The following is a 27986-nucleotide window of genomic DNA, read 5'->3' on the forward strand; positions in this document are numbered from 1 at the left end:
GATTCCAGTGTTTGGAGCCATATTATTTCTGACAGAATATAGCTCTTCTCCTCAGTTTTCTTTTTTATGGCCTGAAGTCAATGGGAATATTCAATGCAACCTAAGGTCAGGTTGTTGAATTTTAACACAGTTTCCCATGAGAACTAAAAGGATGAAAATTCCTTTAAGACTGGGAACAAAAAGTGATCTTTAGCTGCCACAGCAACATGAGGAGTAAAGACTTGTTATGTGGCTATAGAAACAACTCGAAGAGGGTTCAGATATAGGGGGATGAACTTCATTTAATTTGTCTAGGAATTTAACACGAGTCACTGTGTTATCAGTACAAAAGGGTTAAGCTCTCATAGCAACTGACCATTCTGGCAATCCTGAACTTCAGTAGATCAGCTGTAGGAAGATACGTCAACTTAAATAATTTCACAAATGTGCTGAAGTAAAACGCACACAGTCAGATGAATCTATATGACATAGAAGAATACTAAATCATTATGATGGACCATATTTGCGTACAACTACCAATTTTTTTATGAGTCTTTTAAAGTACAGAAAAAAAACAGGGCATGCATGAGATGGACAGATTTGGCCAGTTCCTTTCTAGGTGATGCAGTATCTCAAGATGCAAGGGTTGTAAACAGGTGAGGAAAATGTCGATGAAGAATTTCACAATCCTAGAAGATCAGGTAATGCTCATTTATTTCCTTCAAGGGAAGAGGCTTCGTGCCTATATCCACCCTCACAGAGGAGAAATTTACAAGGAGCTAGTTTTTATTTAGGCAAAATTTCTTGTAGAGTAAGTGGAAATTTTAAAGTTCTGTGAAATTGATTGAATTTTGAAAAGACTAAATTGTTTCCTGTGTTTTCCTGGTGTCAGAAGTCTTGTTGTTTGTAATAGTGATGAGAATGAAGGTGCTACTATTTTACATCTGTAGATGAAATCATCACTTCTGTATAGCTTTGGATATACTAAAAATGCCTTGCACTTCAGTGTTGATACAGCTTTGTGCTGACCAATGAAGAGTCCAAATACTAAATTTAGAGTAAAGAGTTTTATGTCTGCCATTAAAACAGGCAAAATGGGCTTTATTCATGTAATATATTAAGCACTTTTACTTACCCAAATGACAGATGTCAAACTGTGTTACTGTCCTTACTAACAGCTTCAAAGAGACATTTTCCCATTTTTCTATGTTTGGTGAAAATAATAATCCTGTTTTATCAATAGCTTAAAAAACTGTTTTTATTTGGAAATATTGGGTAAGGGTTATATTTTAAGTGGAGCATAGCACTGAAGGGTGTAAGATAAACCTCCCAGTTACACTTGCTATGAAATTTAAAAAAAAAAGTCACTGTCTGGCCCATAGCAGGATGAACTAGGAAAAATCCAGCTTTCTGAATGATGACCAGGCCAATTACATTTAGACATTTTATGGAAAATCTGCTTTATGGGATATTTCTGGTATTGAAAGTGCCTCTGTAGATTTTGCCACTACTTAATTTTTTTTTCAGTCTTTCCATAACAATATTGATTATTTCACATTCTGTTTTCAGTCCGCTTCACATTCCCTTGTCTTTATTCTCCTTCCCTCTCCCCCTCCTTCACACCCTTTCTCACTTTTTCATATCTTCTCAGAGCTGTTAGAAAAAAAGGCCGCCTTTCTGTGTGCTATGTTTTTGAGCTTTAGCAATTTTCCATTTCACTTCTTTCTCGTAATACTTTTTCCATTTAATATTTGGGGAGAAAAATCGTTTTATTTGAAGGCAAGCCAGATACACCGTCACAATGTTTTGGGCCAAGTTAGTATTTTTGAGTAGAGAGTTTACTTACAGTTTCCTGTGTTTTCCATTTGACTGTTATTAAAAAAGTAGGAGGGAAAAAAAAATCTTACTTTTACCATTGACAGCAGGTGTGTGTTACAACTGTAACTGTCACTGCTCCCTAGTTTGGTCTGCAGCAGCCTGAAAGCTCTGCAGGTTGCTTACTCTACACTATTCTCATAACAGCATGTGTTGTATGTGGGAAGTCATTGGTCTGGAATTGTGGCAGGGATGTTTTGGGGGAAGATGTAATCTGAATGAACCTTAAGGAAGGAAGGAAGTTGATGTACTGCAAAAAAAGGAACATTAGGTTTGTTTGGTGTTGTGGGCATGTGTGATTATCCAAGATTGTTAGGGGGTAGAATATAAGTCATTTTAAGTAATATTCGGGGGGTTTGAGATCAAGAAGCCTTTACTAATGCAGTGCTCTCAATGCAGTAGAAGCTATTTTTCAGAGTAATGAAGACTGAAGAAAACAGTAAGGAACTTTCAATTTTACTACTTTCAATTTTACTACTTTCAGTTTTACTGATTTTTGTATTAGTATAGAAAACATTTGTTTGCCTTTAATCCATGACTGATTTGTCCTAGATAATACTTCCTTGCAGTGTTGTGTAAAAGTGGACAAAAATGATGATACCATTCTCATGATAGATAGAGCTGGCAAACACAAAGATACCAAAGCATTTAGGCACCATGGTGATAGATGCCTTAGAGATAAATACAAGGAAGACAAACAGAATGAGTCAATTCATCGCCCAATTTGCATAAAAATTTTCATAAAATAACTTGCAGTGTTGGAGAAGGAAAATAAATACTTGGTGTTTAAGTTGCTATGGTGTTGTGGTAAAAAAAAAACAAAACAACAACAACAGAAAAAAAAACCCAAACAACAAAATAATGAAGAAATAGTCTAAACTACATCATGTGTTGGCTCACCATACAGTGTCTTCTAAGTAACTAAGTGAATATGAAAAAATGCTTTAATTACATAAAAGTTAGATGTGGTACAAAGTAGTGTAACAACAGCCTTTCCTGTCCTCTTAGCTTATGCAGCAGAATTAACTATTAATTTCAAGAAATTTTAAAGAGAACTGTGCAGCCAATGCTGTGAATTCATGTATTTACCACCATGAAGAAGCCTAACTTCTGTCTTACTGCTTTGGATACAGTGATAGAAAGATCAATATGTCAGCCTCCGAAAACATTTTCTGCATTTTCTTCTGGCTGGGATGAGCATTTTCTCTCTTCGACTGTAATTTATTTTTAAGTCAAAAACCTCATTTTATAGACTCTTCTTCATAAGGTTGCTGGATGCTTTCCCTTGCATCCGAGGGTAATGCCTGTTTTCAGCAGACCACCCAAACACGTGCCTAAGTTCATCCTTAAACATTTCATTGGATTTATGCCTAAAGGAATACTAAGGAAACTAAAAAGCAAGATATTCTTAAATACTTTTTAGAATAAGGATCTAAATAGGAATGAAAAGAGAATAATGTGCCTTGTTTTAATAATGTGAATTAATTAGCCAGATTATTAACAGCCTTCATTTACTGATGTTATCTCTTGTAGTTATGTAACTTTAAAGATTACAGAAAAATACTTTGCCTAAATTCTATTCAATGTATGCATTTTCATAAGCACACTTTCCACCAACGTTATTTAGCTGCAGAGGTAACAATAAGCTGTAATAGCTTGCTTCCATTTAGACATATTTTGCCAGTAAAGTTTAAAGTACTGAAGGAAGGTTGTAGGGGAAATAAGGTAAAAAGAAAATTGACAACTTCATTCTAATTTTTTTGGAAAGTACATCAGAATTTTGTGCCTTTGCTGCAGTGTAATTATTTTTGAATTGGTACTCCTGACTGAGGAGGCAATGTCCTATTTTTTTTCTGTTAGACCTGAATGAATGGGCAAATATAAGAAGTACTCCAAACAGAAAAAAAACATGCAATTTTGCAGTTTATAAAGCATATGGCTCTGATAATGTAGCTCAAGGAGGTCATACTCTGTTTTTATCCTTGAAAAGTCAAATTCTGGATCAGAGTTTGGCAAGACTAAGTTACCTTATCTAACTTGTAGTCCATTTACTGGGGATCAAGGGTAAGAAATTTAAGTATAACTTAAGACATCCACTCCTTATATGAAAATTCCTGAAACAGTTTAAAGTTTCCATATGGAGACATGGTGAAAAACATGGGCAGAAATGATAGGAAAGTTAGATATCAGAATTACACTAGAGTTACTCAAATTAGGACTCAATAAAGTAGGCGCCTAGAAGTTTTTTCTGCTTCACTTTTACTGAGAACTCTCTCAAGAATGGCTGATTTTGCCAATATTTTTCCTTGTAGATGACATTAAATAAAAGGAAATTATCTCCCAAATGCATACCTATGCAGGCATTTGGAATGCAGCAAATGCGCTTTCTTTATGACTGAGCAATTTCAGCTGTGAGCAGCTGTATAGCAGAAAGTACAAAAAAAGATAAAAAAATAAACAAACCATCTTCTGAAGTACATTAAATTGTAGTACCCAAAGAATATGGATATGCATTTTATAATTTATACATGATAAAAATAAAATAAAAAATAAAGTTCAAACTAGATTCACCACTGGTTTTAAATGCCTTTGTAAAAATGATATTGAAAAGGAATATAGGAACTGACATGGCTTACAAATGTTTGTGTTTTTTTTTCTCATCATTTTCAGCATATATTCATCAATGCATTCTCCATGTAAAGATCTTGTTTATAATTTAGAAAGTCTTTATAAATGAAATTCAACAAAAGCAATAGACTTAAGGAGAAATGATCTTATCTAGGATAGTACATAGTGCATTTCTGTGTATGTTTACACATCCATGTCTTTTGATACGATTTAGGGAAGAGAAAAAAGGTAGGGAGAAGAGTCCTGACAGTATTATTTGTAATGTGTCTCTACCCATTCATTCACTGAATAATTTTGCACCATCTAAAACACTAATTGGATTGCACGATTGCATGACTCTCCCGAGTATTGCATCTCAGCAATAAAATCCCCACAGAGTCATTTATCATGTCAAAGGGTAAGTGATATTTTTTGGGGTATTCATCTGGATAGATGAAAAACAAACACTGCAGTTTGGGAATTCATAGATATAGAGGCATGACCTGTAAATGAATGATCTACAAGATTATGCTCTGAATGTGCTTCAGATAGCAATGTATAAGGCATTTCAGTATATAAATATTAGATGTCTCTTTTTAAGTTTGAGATACTTGTATTTCCAGCCAGCCCTCTCACACCTGGATGCTTCCATAATGCAATATCACAGTGGAAGTAAAAAACTATGGAGCGAGTCCACCAAGGAATAAGGGAGTAGATTCTGGAGTTAGGAAGATATTATTTTTTTATTAGCCCATAGTTATCAGGCCAGTCTGCCTTTTCTATTGCTGTAATATACTCATGTTCAGCAACATCTTGGGTAAAGTCCAGGAAAAATAAATCTGGGAGATCATCGCTTTTTTAAATGCTATGCTTTTTTCAGTTGAGGACTATGGTCTTGAGTTTGCAAAAATCAACAGTTTTGGTTGACTTTAAAAATATAAATAGCAGAGATTAATGGGAAAGGCCTTTAATTTTCAAAAGCACATCCAGCTGAACTGTACAGACAGACTTACGTGCTTAACACTACAAGTACATATCATGCCTAATTTCAAAATACTCCAGATCAGCCAAAGGGTAAGGCAAGGAGCACCTTCATCCTGAGTTATCCATGTCTGCATGTAGACATGCCTCTCTTAGACATTGCTAAAAGTGCAGCTTAAAGTATGCAGATCCAGTATGGTCTCTTATGTCATGTGCAAGTGCTAGTAGGATTCACAAAATAAATAGGCATTATTTTGTATAACTATCCTATAAAACTGAGCCCAGCAGCCTTTACTGGTCTGTCAAGTATACATACCTTTCCCTGTAGTACTCACACTTTAATAGTGGCAGGGCAGGAGTAGGAAAGTGTTTCTGTCTCTGGCTCTCTTAGGGAGGAAAAAGTATGTGAGGAAAGACTCATCATGTTATGTTCATGAATAAAGTGCTTAGAAATAAACTGTATATTGTGATGCCTGGGCGGAAGGGGGTATCTTCTCGTATTTAAGCTAATGTGGTTGAACTATAGAGGCTAAGTGACTTTGTATAGGCTCCTCTCTTTAATATTTCCTATTTTTTCCAAATCCTCTGATTTTCCATGTGCCATTCCTAGCTTTCCCCAGGACTTGTTAGAGAACTTTGGTATCTGAATTGGATACTGGTCACGACCAGGGAATGACTGATGGTGTTCATTTCTCAGTATATGGATAGACTTTGGTAACTCAAAAAGACTCAAAAGTAGTGTCACACAGAACTCAGCAGTAGGGAATTTTGAGGGCATAGGCACATCTGAAGCACTTTCTTCTTCAGAATTAAAAAGCTTTTCTTACATTCATTTGGGATTCTCAGTTCCTCAGGGAGTGCATCTAATCTGTCCTAAAATAATAGATCAGCAGAGAAAGATTGGGAGCTAGAGAAAATACCACTGGACAGAGTAATGGGAAAAAGGCATTAAATTTCTTTTGAAAAACAAAACCCATTTTTGTCCTTAAGGTTTGATGCAGTTCATCTAATTTTAAGCGCCAATCTGAAGTGAAAAGGAGTCATTTACTCTAATTTCCTCTAGTTGAATATGGAAAGTGGTGGTCAACACCAAACTCTAGACTGCCCACACCTTTGGTTGTCTCAGTCCCTTCCAACTGATTCTAAGTGTAGCCAAAACAAATTTGATCGTCACTTAGGAACCAGGTACTCCAATGGGATAAAAACTCTTAAAAGCCATATTTAATAAGAGATTTTAATGCTGAAAGATGGGAAAAAGTGCCTACTGAAATTTCTAAAAAAAATGTACAATTTCCACTTATTTTGATGGAACTGTGCTAATACCTTTGAAAACTGGATCTGGAAACCTGAGTTTCACTAAAAACAAGTGGAATTAGTATGTTAAAAACTAAGTCATACCTGAAAATGAAACTTTGATGGTTTAGATACTTGAGTAGTTTTATGAATTTTAGCCTTCGTCCATTCACTTGTTAGGGCAATTGGACATTTAGTTTAACTAAGATTCTCTGAATATACATAGGATTTTATGGAGAAAAAAGAATTACTTATGTCAATTAAAAAAATAATGATAAAAATGCAGGAGACCATTACCTACAAGAACAGAGACTAGGGTCCAAATAAATAATTCCTCAACATCTGATGTTGAGCTAGAAGTGGGAAAGATAACACATGAAAATTAATTTTTGCCCAATTGCTTATATTTTTTTATTTATGTTTACTGTTTCTTTAGACAAGAGATTTGGACTGAACCTTTGGAAAATAATTTGCATAAGTTACTTAATTACATATAAGTTATTGCTCTTTCTGAGTGAATGTATAATTTCTCCTAAAATGGAGCCCCGCTATTCCATTTTATTTTGCAAGTGAAAAATGATCCTTTACTCAAAGCTGCTCTGACTTCAGGAGGGTGTACAGCCAAATTTTAAAAGCTTACAGGTAGTGTAACTTGCAGGATTCAGCCTGAACCTTCATGTATTTCTGTATTATGTATTTGAAATGTGCAACTTAAACAGGAAATAATAGCATCAGTAATCCTTAAGAAGGGCATTACAGAAAGTAAAGTGAGCAGCTACATGTTCTCGATGCTAAGGACATTCTGTGCTAACTAGTACAGTTAGTAATGAGCATATTAGAATTGTACATAGCAAACTTACAAGCTAAAATGATGAACATGTTCTGGTATAGTGACATTTTTTTGCTGGGTTTGGTACTAACACTTGTTCTATTATGCAAATCAGCAAATAATATTTTTAGAAATCTTCTTTTTATTACATATCTCCGTCAGATAATTGCAGCAGGAATAGCAACACCTTTTTATCCACAAACAATTGGGTAGAGTTAGAAGTCACTGGAGTGAGAACTTACATTTTTAAAGTGATCATGAATATATTAACTATTACTCTAATTGTACCCTTTTGTCATTCTCTTTTAACTGCAGCAGTGTGAAAGGATTTCCAGTATCTACTTCAACAGCAACACAAATCTGTGGCACAACAGTGACACTATTAAAAAAATAGTTATGTATTGTTAAGTGCTATCCATGCATGCAGCAGTACCATGAGAACTTTGCATCTAAATATGCCAATAAATCCTGATTTGTCTGTAGAAGTGACATACCCATCAGCAAAATACACCAGAAGTAATTACCCAGTCATCCTGAGTGCACAATGAAGATGAAATTAATTTCTTTAAGGGGGTCTTCAATAAAGTTGTATTTTATTTATTATCATAGTAGAAAATGAAATAAATGTTAATTTCCACAATAAATGAAATAATTCATTTATTTTCAGATGTGATAAACGCGAATGTAGCATAGCTAATAGACATTTCTACATTCAGACACAATGATTCAGGTTTTAAATAGCTTAATACTGGAGTCATTAATGAGTTATAGAAGTATAATTGCTAACATTACTTGGCTAAAAGAGCCATCTCCATCTCACTACACTTTATATTACACTGGAATACTATTGCTGTTCTTTATATATTGCTTCCTTTTGATGTGACAGAAGATAAATTAACGAATTTGTGTTTGCTAAGCACTTAGTATTATTTTTCCTCTCTTTTTTTTTTTTTTTTTTTTTTTTTAATAGAATAAAAAGGAAATCTCTATTAATGCGCAATGGAAGCAAGTGTTTTTCCAGTTCAGCAGTTTGAGTTGTTTCAAGAGGAGAGTAGCATGGTCTGTAACTCTGACAGCTAGTAGTAGTTTAGTTTACTGCTTCTACCACCTGCCTTCTGGCTTATTATTGGAAGCAAGAAGCATGCAATTAAGTATGAGGAAATGAAAATAAATGACACTGTTCATTGCACATTACAAAGTGCCTGGCAGAAAGAATGCAGCTTGCCTGGACCTGGTGACCCCTGGGAAAAACATGTCTTGTGCCTGGGAAAACGCCAGTGAATCAGACACTGACCGTAGTTTTATCTGATATCAAACACATTTGTTTTCTTCCTAACAGCTTTAAACTTTTTAAATTTTATGTTAGTTTAATTCCGGTTGTTTTCTTCAAAGCGTTTAGATACTAATCTAAAGTGAAACTTACTGTGTGTATAGAGGCTACAGCACGCTGAGCATGCGGGGATGTCTTAACAGTTTCTTGAGGAAAAATTTTTGGATTGCATTTCCAATAGGACCAATTTTAACCGATTATTAAATTCTATGTCATATTCTAAGAGTTAATGTTTTTTAAGAGATGATTAATTCAGTTCCTGAAGCAATACTGCATTGAATGCAGTGTTACTAAGTATATAACTTAGATCCTCCCCTTGCCCCAGAATGCTTAAAGCCTGAGCAATTCTAAAATGCCTATTTTATGAATGCTAGATTCTCTGTATGTGGCTTCTGCAGTTGTTAAAACATAATGGTAATAATTGGTTTTTAGTCATTCATCCGAAATTGTGTAAGCACCCCTACCAAGCTGAGTAAACATTATCCTGGTATTACAGAATAGGAAGAAACTGCAGCAGAGGGAAATCTGATAGTTTACTCAGAACGTGCAGCAGATCAAAAAGTAGTTAAAAGTGAGATACCAAATTGAGCAGGAAAATAATTATATAAATCATGTTTTTCTGCTGCAGAAGTCAAATTCATCTTTTGTCGATCCCAGATGACTCCAGTGCATGAATTCAGCCATTACTGTCTGTTTTGTGTGGCCAGCTATAAGTAGCAGAGGAGCTTTCATAATGAAAGCAGAATCAATTAGTAACTTCATGTTTTTATGATCTGCTACAAAGCCAGAACACAGGTGAAATTTGACAAAGTTTGTAAATTTTTCAGCAAAGATGAATAGCCAGTGAATATTAGAGTACAAATAACTTCAGGTAGAAGTGCTGCCAAGACTTCGTGGTTTTTAATGATTTCATACTGAAGAAAGTATCTTGGTAACATGATGGGTATTGTTTTGAGTGTCATTTTATTCACCCCATAACCTAAAGTAAAACTTAAGGGTGCAAACTCAGGAGGAATTGAAACCATGCAAGGTCCAAACAAAAACCACCAACTTTCACATTTCTGGCTGAATGTAAGCACAGGAATCCTGTCTCTCTCCCTCTCTGTCTCTCTTTCTCTTCCTCACCCACACCTTGTTCCCTCCTAATCTCTCTCTTCTTTCTGCCTTCTTCTCTCTATATTTTGCTTGAAAACTAGGTAGAAGGAATTGCTTTAATCCATATTTTATTTAGGTAAATTTGCCACATTCCATGAAAAGAAGTGTTCTCTATTGCACTTCTTAATATGACTTCTTAGACTCTGATAAAAGAAAAAAAAAAGATATTTAGATATCACTTGTTCAGTTTCTTCAAGTTAAAAACCATGTCTTCCAGAGATGCTTTCTATCCTTAGTCCTGCACAACATGAAATATGGTTGACAGCTATATTACCACACTGCAGATTGCAAAGCAATTCACATTCACACTTCTAAGTGCCTCTCCTTTCAAGACTTATGGATGTATGCCAAATTACTTGCATTATGGTATATGGCCTTCTATACATACTTTATAGAACAGGCCTTTGGTTTCCATTAAAATCAATGAAGTAGTGTCCCAGACAGCTTTTCTATAGAGTGTAGTGGATGTCAAGCAAGGTTAATAATAAAATACTACATATATAATACATGTCTTCAACATACATCCATATTTCTATTTTTAACATGGTATTTTTGGTATTTAGGATGGAAACTCCACTGATAAACTTAGCTGTTGGATTAAGTTCAGCTTTCAGTTCTTACCCTCACTAGTGTATGTGAAAAATAAATATACAGTTTAATACACTACTTAGGCAATGTTTCCAAATGTAATGGATGAGCAAACGTTTAAGGAGCTTAAGGTCTTATGCTAAAAGAAAGAAAAACACATTAATGTTTCAAAGGAAATGGGTGAAACATAAGATACCCTTCAATGCTTGTTCATCTAGACAAATAAATGACTATGCCATCTCATAATGCCTCATTCTTAGTTTCTAAGTTCACATACTTCATTATGGTAGTTAAACAGACAAGTTAAAAAAAGATCAGAAGGAATGGTAAAATAATATAAATAATATTAATTATATGAACTATGAATATGCTTACTTTTAAACGTATTAATGTGATAAGTGAAGCAAATTTATAGATTTTTAAAGTAATAGACTCATGACAAATAGGTTAATTACAGGTCAGATTTTGGGGGAAGATGAGAGAAAGGACATGCTTTAAAGACATCTGAGTAAAATCACTTCTCCAGTGAATTTAGTGAGACAAATGCTAGATTGATGTGAAGGTGCAAGACAAGCAGAAATGATGTACGAATAAGTGTATGGAGTAGAAGGGTACATTTCATCTTTCTATTTATTGACTTACTTTTTCAATGAAATTATCGCTTTCCTTTAGGCTTACTGAAGCTAGAAGCAACCTAGCAACAATACAGTTTCAAAATTGCCTTAAATCTAGAGGAGAAAAAAAAAAACACCAGAGCCTGGAAATCACTGTTGCTGGCTGTTTTCAACAAGTGTGAAATCCTTAAAGTTCTACTCATGTTAAAAGAATGCGGTATTAGAGTGGGGGCACGGTGGACTCATGATACATGTTTCTGTGTGGCATTATATTTTTGTGGTCCATAGTCACTGTAGGGCTGTATTCTTGCAAATGCAAATGGATTTCAGACAGTATTTTTCTCTGTAATTGTGCATATGTGAAACTGCTGATCTGTATCTCAAATATAGTCTCTAAAATCACATTCTGTGGTTATCAAAAATCAGTACCTCCTTTTATCAAGATAGCTTGAAAGAAATGATAGGGAACAGTCAGTTATATGTACTGCAAATGATTATCCACATGTAACGTTGAAAATGAAGCAAACCGATGCCATTTAAAAATATTGGCCTAATTAGTAAGACAGAAAGTATGTTGGTTAATTTCAAAATTCTGAAATTTCTGGGGATTAAATATAGTTCATAAGAATTACTGTATTGGGTCACACTTCTTCTTATCTCTTAAAAGCATACAAGAACTGTGCTAGGAATAGATTACAGCAGAGAGTGCAAGTACATTGTGGTCTTTCATTTGGTGTGCCCACATACTTCATTAGTTACTTCTGGTAGGTCTAAGCCTCATGAGTTCATCTAATCTCTTTCAAAACCTTGAAGATCAGCCCTGTCACAGAAAAAAAAAATTATTGTCCATTGAAGTGGTTGAACAGAAATTCCAAATTTAAAAAATGAGTAAGTTGTATATTTTCTTCACTAAACTGTAAGGAATCAGTCATAATTATGCAAGCCTTTTCTCCTCAGTTTTGTCAGCTCTAAACATCATAAGGTATGGTGGCAAAAATCAGCAAAGAGAGTCTGTAAAGAGCATAAAGACAAAAGGCAGAAAATTCGAACTTATGATAGAATGTTGCTGATATCCATTGTATGAAAATCATTTATAAATTTCAAGATCAATTTTAAAGGGACAATAGCTTTTTGCCAAGAATTTCACTTACAAATTGACCAGGTGATCAATTCAAGGAAAATAAGATGATTGAAGATGTTTAGAACTTAGATTAATGCAAAATGCATGGTTGAGTCTATGGGAAATTACTTGGTAAGAGCAGTATGCCTTGAACTGAGGAAATAAATTTCTGTTTAGGACTGCTTGCTCTAAAGTTGAGTTCTGCTCAGATTACTGGAGAGGACATCTGAATATAGTAAAATTTATGACACAACAGCAGCTGACTATCACCTGCTTCAATCCCGAGTTAAACTGTATGTGCATAGATATTATTTCCCAGTTGTTATTAGCTCATTGGTAGTTCACTGTAAATGTTCTCCAGGAGCATTTAGTGAACTGCCCTGGAGACTGCTAGCCAGATCCTCAGCTGCTGACAAGGAAAAAAGGCATGAGTGTGAGGAAAACATTGAATTCTCACTTAAAATCCCTGGTGTCTCATGCAAGGACCTCCTGCCAGAATATATTAGTCTAACTCTTTGATTTCTCTTTTGTCCTCTACTGAGCTGAGTGCAGCAACTATATAGTCCAGAACTATAATATAATCTACTGTGTTTTAGGAGCCCAAGAAGAATCTTATGAACAAGATTATATACTTATCTAACTTTGGAGACAGCTCTCTATATTTTTGGCATAGCTTGAAAGTGGAGACCAAAGTTGCAGCTCCTGGTCAGGTCCTGCTAAGTAATGGTGAGCCTAGCATTCAAGTGAATGCAGCTGGTAGAAGCTGAGGATGCTGAAATCTTTACGCAGTGTACAAGTATGTATGGCCTAGTGTGATGTGGAGTTTTCATTATAACATACATTGTTTTTATAATCCCAGAATTGTGAGGAGAACTAAGTATCTGATATTCACTAATAAGTCTGTAAGTATTGAAAAAATGCTGATTGGTTTCAGTGGAAAGGAAAAGTATTCAGAAAACATAAAACTGTAATGTATTAGCACATTGCCATTGAGAATCGAGTGTTACAGTCTTTTATATTTTTTCACTGGTGTTCCATAAACATGCAACACATCAGGTTAATATATCAAATATACACATAAAGTCTTCCTACAGTGTTCCATATATTGCTGTTAAATCTTCTGAGATTAAGTGAAAACAGAACGCGATGTACTCTAAATAAATATAGAACTACTGAATCATAACAAAAAAATTTGAATTATCTTTTTACCATAAGAACTATGTCAGAATCTCCTGGTGAAAATGCTGATAGGTTGAAATCACATTCTATTTTTTTTTTTCCTTTCTCAGAAATGTGCCAATTTCAACAAAAACTTTTCAGTTTCAAGAAGACTCTTCTGGTTAAAAGAGAATAAAGCTTAAAAGACCCACCTGGCCAGTAGATGTATGTAAAGTAAGACAGCACAAAGGTCAGTCTGTTCCCATGCCTACTTTACATGATGGGCTTGAACCTCAGTTTTCAACTGAGGTAAATGCCCTGCCTCTTGACAGTAGTTTCAGTTTCCCCCACTGAACGTGCTCCAGTCTGTTTACACATACGCATAAGTGATCTTTGTGGGGATGGAGCTACAGACCAGCTGTAGCACAGGGACACAATAGGGGGTCCCTATTCCTCAAGAGGAAAAAAAAAAGATGTTCATTTCCCCCAGAAAATGTTTGAATATTCCAGAAATCATCATTAGAAACAGAATTCTGACCAAAGTAGCAAAAAGGATAAAAGATAATCAGAACCTGTCTGGATGCCTACCTATGCAACATATTGTAGGGTACCTGCTGTAGCAGGGAGGTTGCACTCAATGGTCTCTTGAGGTCTCTTCCGACCCCTGCAATTCTGTGATTCTGTAAAAACTTCCAAGAAATGAAAGTATTATTGGAATGGTAATATTTCAGTAGGTAAACACTGCAGCACTAAGCTATCTCTTTATCTACTGTATGTGAAGCAGCGATATAGAACAGAATTCACCTGACAGAAATGTTGCCCATTTTTTTTTTTAATCTGTGGACTTGGTGACAATTTCTTGTTTGGGTGAAGAAAGGTGTGAGTTTAACTCTTGTTATAGACTTCTGGAAAAGCACACCCCACTAAAGCCATCTGCATGTGGGGGTCAAACTGACAGGAGGTTCACCCATGCAGAGGCTGAGTATTGGAGCCAATTGCTTATCTACCAAAGTGACACTGCAGTGCTCAGTCCTGCATCTCCTGAAGACAATAGTAAAAAAAATCAACAAACAAACCCCCTACTACATTCACTTCTGTGGCCTTATATCTGCTTTTCATAATACCCTTTTACTTTGCATTTCATTTAGCTATCAAGCAATCTCCTGAAACATAAATTCTTTTTTGTCCCCTTGATATAAGATTTTACTTTACTTAGAATGTTTGACTCTTACTTGCAAAGACAGGATAAAAAAGCATTTTATTTGTGCTATGAAATGAGAGTGGAACAAGCTCCTACAGGCAGGCTGCTTTGTTGAGTCAAATTTATACTCTCATTTTGAGTGTGGAGCTTATACCATTCTTCACTTCACAGGAGGAGATATACTTTACACTAATACATAGTAATCTCTGTACATTCCCTACTCACTTTCTTTGCTTTCAGCCACACCTTAGTGGGAAATTTCTCTGAGAAATTAACATGGGAATTGGCTTGCAACTGCATTTTCAAATATATTTATCAGTGAAGTTTTTGTACTGTTATGACAAAGAGATTCTACTAATAATGGTGATTGATTTTTGATGACAGATAAAACCCAGACACTGAAAACTTCTACATATGGAATGCTTATTTTCCTAGTACATTTTGAACACGAAATAAGTTAAATTATTGTTATTTTCAAAACACCTTTTAAATTGAAAAAGTGATGAGTGAAAGAATTTAAGAAATTATGTTCAAAAGTCTAAGAGGTAGTGTGTTGTTTTCTACAAATATTAACGATCAGGAGAGAAGATCTTGCATTATTTTTGTTTTCTGTAATCAGTATAATAGAGAGGTTGTATATAATAGATAATGCTAGCTATGTCAGTACGGGTGTCTTGCAAAAGCTAAATAAATAAAAAGTGACTTAGTTTCTATTTACCTTGCAGCAGGTGAACAAATAATGTGACAGTGAAATAAATTATTTTTTCCTGCCAGCTAAGCATATCGTCAATCCTTCTCACTAAAGTAATGAAGCAGGGAAACAATATTTTGTTTGCTTTTCACTGTGGTAGAGAATGTTCACATCAAAAAAGAAGATAACGCTTCAAATTTAAGGATAGCTGTGGTATGGTTTTATCACCTTCCTTCTAAGTCATGTATTGCTTTTTATTTTAAATCAGTCTGAGATGTCTCTGGATTATCCTGTCAGGAATATTGCCTCCTAGCAGTTGCTAGAAAAATTTCTAAAGAATAAATATGGGCACTGTGTTCTGGGAATTTTATTTAAGTGTTGGATTACTTACCTAATTCAGGATTTTTTTAAAGCAAGTGTATGCATCTTCTGCTGATCATCTTTAGGTCCTCTTAATTCTTACCTGCTTCAGAAGTATGATGGCAATAGTGCAAAAGCAATACAAAACAAAATACACATTTATTTGTCTCTAATTCACTTTCAGTTGTAAGTCCTGACTTCAGTTTAAATTTCAGAGATCAAGTCAGAACAAAGTATATGTAAAATTTTAGAGATGGCCTTTTACAGAGAGAACAGTGAAGATTGTGTTCTGTTGTTTACTTCCTCTGACAGAATTCCAGGAGGACCTTTTCCTTGGATTCTTTGATATTAGACTACTAAATCCACTTGTACTACCAGTCCTGAACTTCTGAAAACCTCTATAATATGTATATCTGACAGCTTTGAGAAGCAGTGGGAAGGAAGTGAATGAGTGTGTGCAATACTGAATCTTGTTGATAACTGGGAAAATTGCCAGTAAATTCAATGAAGCTTTTCATTAAATTCAATGTGTTGTACATTAAAGTTCATTTTGGCCCACTCTCTACAGCTTTTAAAATTATACAGGTTAAAAAAGTTATATGAAATTTTACCTACTTGCAAATATTCAATTTTGTGTTGAATCCATTTTAAACTCACATGAATAATTTTCAAGTATCTGCTAAGTAGTCATGTATACAGTTTCTTTCTTTTTATTTTCTGTCTGTGTGAATCAATTGAAGCATGTGGTGTTGTTTTCCTGGGTACTTATGTGTGCACACTTAGCAGCAACAAATGAAAATATGTATACATGGTTCATTTGTGTCTAAGAAAATTCTTCTGTCGATGAAGGATTTTTTTCTGGTTATGCCGGAGTGATATATAATTATGATTGCTCTCACCTTCCTCCCTTAAGTTCAGAAATTTTTTTGTTGTGTTTATGATGACCAACTTCTTTTATCAGTAAATGTCTATGAGAAGTTGATTCCCAGAAGTCATGAACCTTGAGAGCCCTAGAGTACAAGGCATGTTTTTATTCCTTAGATGTGGAAAAAGGGAAGTCCTTTCCTGCCCATCCTGAGAAGCTATGAACCTGGAGAGGATTGTACCAATGAAATGCTGTGAGTAGGAATGGTTTTCTACAGAGGGTGCTTTACAGCTGTAAAACCTTAGGTCAGACATTTGAATTCCACTCAGACTGGTTCCTAGGTCAGAAGACAGAATTCCCAGCCAAAGGCTGTTTACTGACCCCTTTGAAGTGAGTGTATGCCATAAATTTATTCCCTCCTGTCTGGACACCAACAGCAGTAACTAGAGGCCTTGAGGCCAAGAGAAGACGAGAGGTCCTCTGGTACAGAAGCAGTTATATTCACTGATATTAGACCATTGCTGTATCCTGTAAATTAATTCAGGGACATGAGTTTTGAGTGTTGACAGGTTAATTTCAATTAAAAAAAATTCCACAAGATAAAAAACATTCTGCAAAAACCACTATCAGGATATGTCTCATTATGGCTCATATGACAGTTACTGAGTTATCCCAAAGCACAAGTAGAGCCAAAGTTACTTTGAGTGGGAGTCATTGATGGATGCTTGCAGTACTGCTCAGGAGAGTTCAGATGTGTTTGGAGGAGACCTGCACCCTCCTACAGCACTGGCTGTGTAGTGTATGTCAAAGAGGTGATCATACCTCTGATTGAGGTACAAGATAACCATTTTTCCAGCTTTAGCCATAGTCTTCAACCTCAACAACAACAGAAGCTACAAACACTTCTATAAGTCTTTGCTCCTTTGCCTGTCGTAATTTTTTCTGTCAGTGTTTTGTGCAGTCTTTATCTTTGTTTTAAAAATGCAGCTTTCAAAGGTATCCATATTTTTTCTTATAATGAATTTCAAATACTTCTTTTCATGGCTGGCATTGCTTCTGATACAGTAATTCCTGTCCTACATTGATTATGCTTCATCAAAGTGTTATGTAGGTTTAAAACTGCCCTCTAGTTTAGACTAAGATACTGTTTAAACTTATTCCTGTTTGTTTAAGTTATAGTGTGGTAACCTCAGAAATAATAGAAGGATACAGGCAAGGACTCATAATTCTTCATGCTTCTTTACTGTTACTCTCATCTGTCTCCACAAACAGCAACCCTTAATTATATTGTTTATGAATTGTTGATGTTTTTTGGTAGTACCAGTGCCTATCCTCTAGGAGCCTGTTGTTCAGAATTCTATCTTTTTTACACTGTTGTCCATGTAGAAATAAGGAATTTACTTTGGTTTACTGTATGTTGTCAGTCAACTTGCATGAACAAAGGAAGTAATACTGTATCTTTTGGTGACATGAAACACTGGTGAAAGAAGCAAAAAAAAAAAAATATACAGTGGCAAGAACAACCGTGAACCAGTAGGAATATATAACGTCTTTACTTTGTTATCTCACAGCATTGAGATGCTCATAACAGTTCAGAAAGCATACCGCCCACACCACAGGATCTTGCTCCTCTTTAATTTTCTCTAATTTGTGTAGTGAATAACCAAATACTCATAATGCAATTAGAAGATAATCAGGCTTGTAATTATGTTAATTGCTGGAGACTTACATCAATCCTCCAGCAAAGTGATAGTATTTCAGGGGAACTGTTAACATAGGAAGAGAGAGGAAGCGCACATGTGAGAGAAAGAGAGATTGTGGGAGTGAGTAAATTGATGAACAGCTTAGGCTTCTCTCATTGAGCAACAATGAGAATACAGTGGTGCAACAATTGAAAAGGGCCTCAAGGGAAAAAACTCAGAAAATTAGGTTTTAGGTACCAGCAACTCAACCTCTTTTGTCTGTTTTCTTCCCATAAATAATCATGTTGTGCATCTATATTTATTGTAATAAGCCCAATTCAGAGAAATCAGATCCATAGCTGAACAGGGAACAAAAGGGAACTGTTCAGCTATGCAGCAGATTGCCATGTCTCCCACACCACTGAAAGCGCCACTGTATTACCTTCTGTCCTCGACTCCTGGGGGTATTCTTTTCTCATGGTGATGTCCGATATTACATTTAAAACCATAATACTGCAACTGCAATGGCCTGTCTCAGGACTGTCATGGATCAGTCATAATCTGTGAAAAACATACAATACATAGTGGACTGACAGAATTTATAAAATAATCCAAACTGGAGATGCTTTTTTTTTATTTGTAGTGATTGTCTGAGCCCTTTGAAAGTCAGTTTTGTCAGTTGACATCTGATATTAGTTGTAGACGATGATTGCATTTTATTAGTGTGGCTATTCTCAGTTTACAGAATAGTCTTCTGTGTTTAGACTACTTGCCAGAAATTGTCTAACTGCCTTAAAAAAAAAAAAAAAGTATTATTACTAAGTTATTTATTTATAGTAGTTTAGAAGATAGTTTATATGTAGGAAGATAAATGAGTAGGAATAAAGGAAGTTGGACTCCCTTTACTCCCATTTGATCTTTTTTTCACAGATGCCCTGATGGTGATGAAGATGATAATGAAAAACTGTTTTGTCTTTTTGCTTTTGTGTTTGTGTATGCAATTAAACTAAAGGACATTTTGCAACATTTGGTTAGAAATTTACTTTAATGTAGAAGTACGTTATCTTCTCCAACTTCATGGAAAATTTCTTGCCATATATTTTAAATTGGCTTTATACTATTATTTTTGAACTCTATAAATAATTATCTAAAGAGCTGAAGGATTTTATACCAAACATTGAAAGATATGTAAATATGCTATTTCAAGATACTTTCTACATGTGACTGTTGTGTTTTTTGATTCAGTTTCAACTATCAAGTGTCAGTGGTCTTTCCTACCAGATAATGTCTTTAAATTCCAATTAAGCTTGATTTCTCCATTCTAAAAACCCTAGAGAGAGTCAAAAGAAACTCTCTCAAGGTCTTCATCCACTAGAGATTTCTCCCCTGTTGTTTCTTCAAACAGATGACTGCTGCATACTTTGGCTCCAGCCATGACAACACAATACCCATGAAGCAGCCCTTAAAGATCATTCTGGTGTTCACACAGCAGGAGTTTGGAGAACATAAACCCAGTATAAGCCCAAGTTTCCAGACACATAATTCCTCAGCTCTGTGGGGCTGCATGACCTTGTTTGGCCCATCCTGGTGTATCCTTGTTGCGGAAGCGTGGTGAAGATGGGGGTTCTGAGATGCTCCATATCTCTTCTGAGGCTCTGCAGGTGTCTGAAGGAACTGTAGTTGTCTGACAAAAAGACTAAACAAAACGTGCACCTGGGGCATCTTCAAATCAAAACAGCTCAGGTGAAAAATTAACAAGGGGAACATTACAGCCTTCTCCCTCACTCCATGTCCTGACCACACAGCTCTTCACAACACACATCCTAGCAGTGCGAAGTGGTTGTACTGTTCAGCAGTCCTATCTTTCAAGGATTAAACTGTCCTCAGCTTTAATTTATACGGGCTGGCACACTTGGACCTTCACTGAGCTACAATTTCATTTTACCTCAGTGCACTTCCAACATTTCTGAAAGTGAGGTTTCAAATGCCAGGAGTTTCCACCTGAAGGAGAAACTGATTCCCTGGGAAGAAAGCAAATTTTTAAAATTAAAAACAAACAAACAAAAAACAACATAAAGCTTTACCTCTACACCTACTTCCTCAGCTGAACAGCTTCACTGTCCAGTAAATGCTTAACACTATGAGGTCTTTGTATGAATGCAATTATGAAGATATCTATGATATTTTACTAAATTTAGGACAGTTGTCAGTAATAAAGTGCAATTTATTACCAAAAATATGTTTGTTATGTATTGTTGTAAATGTGTGTAGAATTTTAAACAACTGTCATCCCAACCTTATGCATTGTCTAATTTTATTGTCTTTTGTTGAAGCTTACTATAGATTCCCATCTAGAGTTAGGAGAGGAAGGAGTAGAATGGGTGGTGCAAACAGGGAAACTTATAGGCAAGGAACTACAGGTTAAAGAAGTGTATTCAAAGTCAAAATTTGAAAGAAAGGAAGTTTTGTTGAGTTACAACTTCTCTTCATGCTTCTCTTGGAATCTTCTTTGGATTGTACCTGTCAGGAACAAGCTCCTTAAAATTGGCTTGGTGTGTACCTGGAATTTGGATTTGCTTGTGCAGGTGGGATGAAGGGTTGACTTATAAATCCCAGTGGCAGTATCATGTGAAAGACTCCCGTCAGGGCCTCTTGGCACTTTCTGTTGGTAGCACAATAACTGTATTTCATGACATTGTCCAGGATACGGAGCACGGGCAAGAGAAAGCATTATTATTCACAAGCTGCAGATGCTGATTCAATACCCTATTTGTTTTCACTAAAATGTCTTTGCTTCTGGCTGTCAAATCTCAGGATTTTCCTTCAGGTTAATTCAAGGTGGTTCCTGAAATGGTTGCAGACTCCCTGCAGCTGGTCCTGTAGCTGTAACTTTCTCAATCATTCATTTGCAGTGTGGCTCTACAGTTTCTGATTAAAGGCCTTGAAAATTTCTTCCTAATCTGATCAGAGTTCTCTAGGTTAACTCTTTATAAATCACCCTGTCCATGAAATAGTTGAAATAAATGAAACTAGTATAAAAGACTTGGACTCACTGTCCTGACACCAAGCCACATATCCCCTTGCTCCCACTGCCAATGCAGTAGATCCCAGCCTCTTTTAAGTGAGTTGTTTCTACCACACTTCTTTGTAGGCTGATGTCTGAGAAGGCTGCTGTAAAGGGATGAAATAAATGCACACCAAAGAAATAAAAATTATCAGTGTCTGCCTTTGTTAAGACGGAGAACATAAGAAGAATTTTCTTTCTTTACTTCTGTGGAAGAAATGCACATACATTTGATAGAACATTCTGCACCAGCCAGTGACACAAGGGAATAGTGGTGAAGGCAGAAAGAAATAAAAGATTCAGGAAAATATTCTGTGATTTGGATGAAGTTCAGACCACAGATTTATGTGTCATAATCAGGAGGACAGGTAAAAGCAAAAGAAAAATTTCATAACGTCAATGACAATGTATTCATTTTGAGCGAGTTTCTCCAGATTGTTGCAAGCACGTGATCAGTCTAATGACAATGCATACCAAAATAAAGCCTGGCATTATTTTGCCCTTTTAGAACATCACCTGTTTCACTGTTCATGACTGTGAAGTTCAAGAAAAGAAACATATTTAGTTCTTATTTCCTGTCTTTGAGCATGCGGTTTATATAAGAGCCTCATAGAGGTATATCCTGCTGTCTCTCCCCCATCTTCCGTCTGCCACATGTATATTTGTTACTGTGCACTACTGCTCCATGTTGGATCTATGTCTTGGCATTCTTAAATTAGAAGAGTCTAGTGACAGTGGCATATGTATATCCCCAGTGACAAGTAAGGTAGTTCAAAATACTGTACATCCTCTACATATATACACATAAATATTTTCCCATATTTCCCGTCTAATAAAAGTTGATGATGTGCATGTAGATGAACATCTACCACAAATACAGGAACAGATGCTGTAATAACTGCTACTGCTGGATCAATACATTACAACACAACTCTGTGATAGCAGGACCTGAGCAAATTAAGTTTGGAGTTGTTATTGTTCCTTTGTAGAAAGAACACTAGCTTCTTCTACAGCAGAGTGTGAAAAGCCATGCTAGTGAAGCACTAACAATGCTGCTAAAAATGTTACTTACTAGAGCAAGTTACCTCACAGTTGTAGGAGGAAAATATATGGATACAAATCAAGCTGGTTTACAATGTTCATGGGCATTAGGAAAACGGAATGAACCATCGAGTGCCTTGGTCTATGTAAGCTTTGCAATGAGAAAATGGTACTTTCATCTAAATGTGTCACGTTATTCTGGGAGTTATGTGAAATTTTGAGTAAATCTGAGCTGTGACATATCCGCTAACTAGAAAGTGAAGAAAAATGTAATTGCCTTCTTATAGTAGATATAAAGAAGGAAGCCTTTCCAAAACTCTGGCCACATGCAGGAAATGAGTAAGAAAGTTTGGGATGAGAGACATAAGTATAATTTTGTTTTCTTTTCCTGTGGGAGCTGTGTGCAGAAAACAAGCCAAAAAAGCAGTAGAATTTTTTAGGAAGAAAACAGAAGAAATCCAAAGACAGTCAGAAAAGACTGATCTTCAGAAGGAGATAAGAATGTGTCTTTGGGTAAAAAGCTGTGGATACTTTTGTTGTTGTTGTTTTGCTTTGTTTGTTTGTTTTAAACAAAATATTGGGTATATTCTTTTTCTAAACACAATTCCTTGAAATAGATGCAAGACTCCATCAACAATTCTTCAATGCTCAAGACACTGATTTCAGCTTAGTAATTTATTAAAAATAGTATTTTCCATCTGATTGATTACCCTGAGACTTTGCTTTTACTCTGTAAATCATATGGACTCAGATATTTTGACTCAAAGTATTTACATTTCATTAAAAAAAACAAAACAAAACAAAACAACAAAAAAAAAAAACCACCCTGATTTTAATGTTAAGTTAGAAGTATGTTTTAAAACAAAGAGATTTTAGCCAAAAAATGATAAATTTTCTTTTGTGCTTTCCTGCAGATTGGCTGCATGGCACACAATAGCCTGGCTTGCTTACTTATTTGGATTTACAGCCTGAAATGAAAATAAAAGGAAGGCTATGTAGAATGGATGGCAAAAAAAGAATTACCTTCAACAAAACTGGAATGGAACCCCTATAAATTTTGCCCAGTCTATTGTCTCATCTGCCAGTTTTTTCATCTTGTGCCAGGTTCTGTCTCTAGATGCTGGTTAATTTTTCCATACATCAAATGCTTCACACCTGAGTGGTTTGGCTTTTGCACTGTGAGAAGAAGGGACATCACAAAGCCACTGTGACTAGAAGCCAGACTGTCTTTTGGAAACATTGCCTCGGTTTGAAGGCTCTCCTAGGGACACTTCGTGGAGGGTAATCAATTTGCATCAGTACATGAGTTGGGCCTCTCTCTTGTGACCATGATAATATAATTAAAAATCATCCTCAAGAATCTTACTGTGTACTTCCACCACCTGTGCCTGACTCATTCATTCATTTGATGGCAGTGGTTTTGCCCACCTTGGATGGTCTCCAGTGAGTTCTTGAATTTGGGAACATGTCTTTTGTTTTAGGTGGCCAACCAAAATCTATCCACAAATGTCCTCATTCACTCTCCATTCACTGTTACATTCATCAGATCTTCTTTATCATGAATCATTAATTACAAAACATTTCTTTGTCCTTTTTTTTTTTTTTTTTTTTTTTTTTTTTTTTCCCTAGCAGTCATTTGTAACATTAAACAGTTCGGGTTTTTTTTTTGCTGTTCCTGTAATGATGTATAATCTAAAATCTGTGTGAAAGACTTATGTTTGAAAGGAGGCCACTGGGTTAGGGACACTGCAAAAGATTCAAGTCACTGTGGAATTCACCCATCTGATTTTATTATGCTGGACTTTTTTCTGCAGACAACAGCTAAGCTTGCAACTAGAAGTTGTAATTTCCTGCATGTTTCTTTTGGTTTCTCCACCCCAGTCACTGAACTGTCTCATTTGACAAGGCAAATTTGCTTGCTCTTTTCTTTTTCCAAAACAGTTCACATCAGTGGTCATCATCTTTTATACAGTTGTTTTGTGATTTTAGCACTTGCTTTACAAGGGGACCATCACTGGCCCTGCTCAACTCTTCTCATTGGGCACAACTATACTTGCTTCACAGTATCTTCCTTTTCTCTTCCTTTCAGTTTGCAGTGAAGTTTTTATTTGTTTTATAACACTGGAGATGATGATGAGAAATGTAGCATTTCTTCCTCTTTTCAGTGCATTAGTTTCTTTTTTAATTTCTTAAGGGCATGAGACACTTATAGCCTGATGAATGTGAAAATAAAGAGATGCAATTATGTGCTAAGAAATTGATCTCATGGAATTCTGAAGAACTGAATGAATTCAGTTAGTGGAACTCACTGAAATTCTAACATATGATGGAAAGTTCAGAGATTCTAAATTAAATAATGTAGAAATTTGTCTGTCTCTTTTTGCGTATTTCTGCCGTTTAACCATGATTCCATGATTGCATTGTGTGATGTAAGTCCTATTTCAAGAAGGGCCTCAAGTGTGTCTTTAGATTCAACCTGTCTGGAAAATCTTAAACATAAGTTTCAAGCTAATTATATCCTTTAATACCTTTTCTGTTTTGTTTGTTTTACTGTGTCAGATTTGTACAATTAAGTTGCTTGATTAAAAAATAGCTCCTAAGAATTTAAATCACTGAGAGATTATTAAGGTCATTAGAAATATATGCATAGCATTGAAATAAACACAACAATCATTCTGTAATACATGTTTGTTTTTTACAGATTGATACTATAATGGCTTTCAAACGTTTTGAGATAGTTCCTTCAATTTTGTTTTCTTGCTACGAAAGTCAAGACCCTGTTAGTTGCTCTTTCCTGGAATGCTGAACACCCACATCTCCCTTCTGAGTAAAATGTCAGGCAAAGGAAAACAGAGATTAGGAGGCAACATATGTACACATTCTAGAAATTTTCAGGAAGAATCTTAAATAGTTTCTGCGTCTGTTGGGAAGATGTTCTTAAAGCTTAATTTACTTTTCAATACTTACCTCCACCTTCAAAGTTATGTTTACTGAATTAGAACTTTGCTACAAAGTTCAAAGGATAATACACTCTTCAAGAGAAGTTGTTTTGGGATGAAAATCTGAATAGGTTAAAATATATACTTTTAAAATAAATATGTCACCAGTAGGATCTGCTTCTATCGTATCATTATATATTGATGTCCCTTTTGGAACCATTTAATAACTGCAAAACACAGACGAGAAACTACCTATACTCCCTATACTTAAACATGCTTCTTGTGTACATGGCTTAAAGTGGAGAAAACAGCAAAATCTTAGTCCGATGTTATTGATTTTTTTTTTAATGCATTTAGTTTTAGTTTGTACCTGACAAGTTTCACTTTGCAAGTGGGAAGCTTCTTGTATTCAAGTAACAGCATACTTACTCGTTTCCAATACTAGTTTAATGCCTAGTACCCTCTTTCTGTGTAGATACTGTGACCAGAAGCCTAATCCCATCTCAATGTAGTAGAATCTTGCCTTTTTAAACCACATTCCAAGAGGTGGAATTTTTTATGTTCTAGCAAGCTCTTATATACTACTGACTGCTCTATCCTGACTGTGCAGTTACCTTTCACAAAGTTCATGTAGTCTAGTCCAACTAAAGTTCCCAAACTTGCACTGTATCACATGAATATGAAGCACACCTAGCTGTGTGTAGGTGCATGTGTGATACAAATCGTCCATACAGTGGGGAGGCTGAGGCTGATGTTTGTCCCATTGCTATGTCTGCTACAGACTGACATCAAGCTCCCTAGGGAACAGCTGTAATTGACTCCGTATGACAATTCTCTACATCTGGAGCTGTCTCCCTTCTCTGGATTTTTGAGATGTTTTAAATACATGCCTTGGCTTCATTTCATGTGTCAGCTTTGGCAGGTGACTGCGAGGGTCAGAAGAGTTGATAAGTGCTGTCATTGTTGTGTCCTGGCAGAAATTCATATAATGGAGGTCTTCCATTTGTGGTACATTTTCTGGAACTGTAATATTTTGCAAAAATCTTTAAACAGGCTTCAAGAAGGAGAATTTATCTCCACTTGTATGGAGCTTGGGCAACATTGCAGAGGATCGAGCCTTCCAGAAACCCAGTTCTGGTCTTTAGATTCTTCCCTGTTACAAATGCTGCCAAATGGCTTCTCAATATGTATCCAGGGAAACGCTTTCACCCTGCAGTGAAGTTACACCTTCTGCAGTGTGCAGAAAGACCTACTACTTGCACATGAAGAAACAAATTTAATCTGGATGTAGACTAAATAGAAGCAAGAAGAGAGGCAACAGAAAGACTTAAACTACAATTGTCCTAAATACACAGTGATTGGCTTTCTGTACCCCACACACATAGCTAGTGGCTTTTTAAATATTGACAGTATCCTGTGAGACAAATACCAAAGCTAACCTGCCGTCTCCATGCCTTCCCACTGTCTGCTCCTTCTTTATCACTCTCCACACATGAAGGTGATTGGGATGGAGAAAACAGCATTAAAATTACTTCTAGAAGAAATGGGAACAATCCCCATCCACATTTCCACATTTTACTGAAATCTTCTAACTCATCTTCTACTATGCAATGAGAAAAAAAACATTTCCAATATTACAATGAACATGTCAAATTTGCATATTCAGGGATAATTAGCAGGCCAGATAGCTGTGAGAAATGATTTTGTCTTTCATTATATCTGCATATTGCTGCATGGTGGTAGATTATTTTTGTTAGCCTGATATAATTTTATTGCAACTTTAATGATGTATAACTTTTTGGGGGGAAAAGTTATAACCTGATATCCTGTCAGGAAAGGAAGGAGAACTCATCCAACCACTGGCAATCTGTCTTTCTGAATTAGTTTTTATGTTTTTATGTTGCTGTTATTCCAGGAAGGCACTGAAAACAGTGCCATCAAATTTCTTTGTGTGTAAGTAGGAGATAAGTTGGATCAATAAATAAAAGGAGTAAGGGGATGTTCTGACCATATAAGGTCAACCTAGGTCACTTATGATACCAGATTTTGTAGTTATGACAATGATGTTTTAGCAGTGATCCAAGAAAAATGTAGTCTGTACCTTTCTGTAAGCATTTTCTTCTGATAGGACTGAATTTCTACATGTGTCACATTAATTTCTATCAGTAAAAATATTTTATGCTTTCAGGACCCTGTGAATAATTTCATAGGTATGTGGTACCTTTGAAATCTCATGCTAACTTCATTCTTAAAGGAAACTGCGTACTTGCTCCATCTTTGATCTGTCATACACCCTTACTAAGACTAGCCTTCTGAGCTCACAAGAGCCCAAGAAATCAAGATCTTTTCACTTCCTTGCATCCTAATAAAATCCTAGCTTGATCTAGGAAATCACTCCCATTATCTCAACCTCACAGGTATGTATGAATAGATTTTCCTCTGTCCTGGCTTCAGCTGACAGTGCTGAGAGCACACCAATGCACTGGTTGTTGCTGAGTGATAGGAATATACCTGGGTCCAGGCTAGGCAGCTCCATGGAGAAGAGCCACCATGAGGATAGTGTGGTGACATGGGGGTGGAGCCAGGACAGATGACCTAAAGTAGGCCAGGGGTT

Source organism: Phasianus colchicus, chromosome 3 (assembly GCF_987193195.1).
Source record: "Phasianus colchicus chromosome 3, bPhaCol1.hap1.1, whole genome shotgun sequence".
Taxonomy (NCBI): Eukaryota; Metazoa; Chordata; class Aves; order Galliformes; family Phasianidae; genus Phasianus; species Phasianus colchicus.